Here is a 3,412-nt window from a genome sequence, read left to right on the forward strand (position 1 = left end):
ATTTTCTTTCCAGTTGTCAGCTGAAGACTGTCCTCCCCAGAGGATTTTTTTCTAGTCCTTATGCATAGCCCTACATCTCAGAACCGGTGCTTTGAATTCTCATTTACTATGTCTCTCTGCTTTTTTTTTCTTTCATGTCTTTCTCTTCTATTTTTCTTCTTCTAATTTAAAGGGTTCAATCAATAGGTTGGGATAATCTGGGATACATTCCCTATTTTAAAGGGAGTGTCCACTATATTGCTTAAAACAGTCAAAGGTTCTATGGAATAAGGTATGGAAACTTTTGGGGATAGGTACTATTTTGTTTACCAAGTAAGTTTTTTTTTTTTTTTTTGGTTTTTGGGCCACACCCTGTGACACTCAGAGGTTATGCCTGGCTATGCGCCTGGCTTGGGGGAGTAATTTATCAGTTTTTCTTAAAGTATAGTTGCTGTTTCTCTGAACCTTAAAAATGAAGTCACTTTGTATGCTCCTATGCTTTGTATTTTCTTTGGGAAATAAAACTAGTTGGTTTTCTAAGGATATGGGTTTTACCAGACTCATATTTCTTTCATCAGACTCATCATTCTTTTTTTTTTTTAAAGTTTTTAATTGAATCATCATGAAAAACAGAGTTATACGGTTGATCATAATTGAATTGCAGGCATTCAATGTCAAATACCTATCCATTCATCAACGCATATTTTCTGTCATCGATGTCCTTAGTTTTATTCCCACCTATCCCTACACTCTTCCCTACCTTCTTCTATGGCAGACATTTTTCTTCTCTATGTCTTCTTTTTTTTTTTGTTTTGTTTTTGTTATTGGGTCACCAGGTTCATTCTAGATCAGCAGCGTGCAAGGCAAACACCCTACTGTTATGCTGTGGCTCCATTCCCTATGTCTTCTTTTTTTTTTCTTTACACACTGTGGTTTGCAATATAGTTACTACAGATGTATCACTACTAGTTGTCCTTCCTTTGTATTTATCTGAATTTATGCCTTCCTCAAAGACCTAGTCAAGGTTCACCTCCTTCATATAGCTTTTTCTAAAGACTTTTCACTTTACCTCCATTTATCACACTATTCATGTTCAAAGTGATAATTTTCAACTATCATTGTCATAGTGGCCCCTTCCCTGCCCTAACTACACTCCTCACTCTTTGTGGCAAGTTTCTTATCATGGACCAGTCCTCCTGGCCCTTGTATGTGTTGGTTTTGGGCATTATTACCATACTATGTTTTTTTTTTTATAAATATATCTTACAAATGAGTGTAATCACTCTATTTATATCCCTCTCTCTGACTCATTTCAATCAGCATAATACCATATAAGTCTGTGTATAAACAAATTTCATAACTTCATTTTCCTTGAATTCCACTGCATAGAATCCCACTTGGAGATGTATCATAGTTTCTTTATCCACTCCTCTATTCTTGAGAATATCCTTGAGCTCTTGTGAATAGTAAGTACTGCAATGAACATAAAAATGCAGATGCCTTTTCTGCTTTGTGTTTTTGGGCGCCCTAGGTTATATTCTCAGGAGAAGTTTAGATAGGTTATATGAAAGCTCAATTTCTAGTATTTTGAGGAAACTATTTATTATTTTTTATATATAATTTATTTATTTTTTGATCAAAGTGGATTACATATCTTTCATAGTAATATTTTAGGTACATATTAACATTGAAGCAGGGGAATTCCCGCCACAGAAGTTGACCTCCCCCCCCATTCCCAGCATGCATCTGGTAACCCCCTTCCTTACTCCCTGGGCTGTTAGTAAAAGTGATCCCCTCTGTATCTAGCTTGTTGTAGATTGGGTATCAACTCTGTTGTTGTTGGCTTTGGATTTGGTGGATATGTCTGATCATTTTTATTACTATTTAATGATCATACAATTATTTGGACTTGGTACCCTCTGCTATTTCCCTCTTAATTTGAGGGCAGAGCAAGATGGTTCTAGGTATGTGGTACTGTTTGAAGAAAAAAAAAAGAAAGAAAGAAATAGGATGGGGTAAAAATGCCACAGGCCAAAAGTGGGCAGGGTCCTTCTCGAGAATCTAAGCATCAGTTTTGAGAGAATAAGAGGGAAAATGGATGAGGATGACCAGAATACAAAAAGAAAAATTAAACAAGAAATCCAATGAGCACTACAGCAATAGACACATGCACCACACAATAATCACGCTTCTGAAAAAAGTCAGATTGGAGCAAAAAAGAAGAAAGGAAACAACAATAACGAAACCAAAAAATGCAAAAAAGGGGCTGGGAAGGTGGCACTAGAGGTAAGGTGTCTGCCTTGCAAGGGCTAGTGTAAGACGGACAGTGGTTCGATACCCCGGTGTCCCATATGGTCCCCCCAAGCCAGGGGCGATTTCTGAGTGCATAGCCAGGAGTCACCCCTGAGCGTCAAATGGGTGTGGCCCAAAAACCAAAAAAAAAAAAAAAAAAAAAAGGAAAAGAAAACAAAATAAACCTAAAATTTGTGCTGGTTCCTTTTTTTTTTTTTCCTTTCCTTCTGCATAGGTACAATAAATACTGGGAAAATTAGAAAGGGAATTCCCTTGGCCTAAGTGATATAGGGTTTCTCCACCCTTAAAGCATGTTGTCATGGGATTAACTACAAACTCCATGTGTGTTCATTTATTCTCCCCTAGATCCTTCTGTAGTGTATGGGAGACATCTATTCTGTCATGAATGATTAAGTCATAAAGTCAGACCTCTGTATTTATTGTTTTTAAGAAAGGATGGACTAGTCAACATTCCCACCAGCAGTGAATGACAGTCCTTTTTTCCCCTGCATCCACTTTAACACTGGCTGTTCTTATTCTTTTTGATGTGTGACAGTTTCTGTGATTTGAGATGATATCTCATTGTTGGTTTGATTTGCATTTCCCTAATGATTAATGATATGGAGCATTTTTATGTGTCTTTTGGCTATTTGTATTTCTTCTTTGCAGAAATTTTTGTTCATCTCTGCTCTGCATTTTTTGAATGGATTAAATTTTTTTCCTTGTTAAATTCTACCAGTTCCATATATCATATATATTAACCTTTTGCAAAGGCACCAGGCTAATCTTCTCTGTATTGTTCCAATTTTAGTATATGTGCTGCTGAAGTAAGCACATAGATATTAACCTCTTATCAGATGCATATTGGATGAATAGTTTACCCCAATCCATGGGCATTTTTTGTATCTTTGTCACCATTTATTTTGCGGTGCAGAAGCTTCTAAGTTTAATGCAGTCACAATCATTTATCTTTGCTACCACTTGCTGTATCTGGTGTTTCAACATTCAATCTTTTAGTTTCAATGTCATGGAATGTTCTACCTACATTTTTATATGTACCTGATGCTTTCTTTATGGTTCAGGTCTGATATCAAAGTCATTAATCCATTTTGATTTTACTTCTTTCTGCACAACCTTAACA

The 3,412-nt window shown here is 36.2% G+C and overlaps 1 non-coding gene across 1 annotated transcript; it reads right to left on the reverse strand.

Annotated features, from left to right (window-relative positions):
- Positions 1–2,996: 2,996 nt before the first annotated feature.
- Positions 2,997–3,106, reverse strand: LOC126009885 (U6 spliceosomal RNA). The gene has a single exon (XR_007496061.1). It is a non-coding gene; the product is annotated as a U6 spliceosomal RNA (small nuclear RNA).
- Between the last annotated feature and the right edge of the window lie 306 nt (positions 3,107–3,412).

The sequence above is a fragment of the Suncus etruscus genome, chromosome 5, assembly GCF_024139225.1.
Source record: "Suncus etruscus isolate mSunEtr1 chromosome 5, mSunEtr1.pri.cur, whole genome shotgun sequence".
Taxonomy (NCBI): Eukaryota; Metazoa; Chordata; class Mammalia; order Eulipotyphla; family Soricidae; genus Suncus; species Suncus etruscus.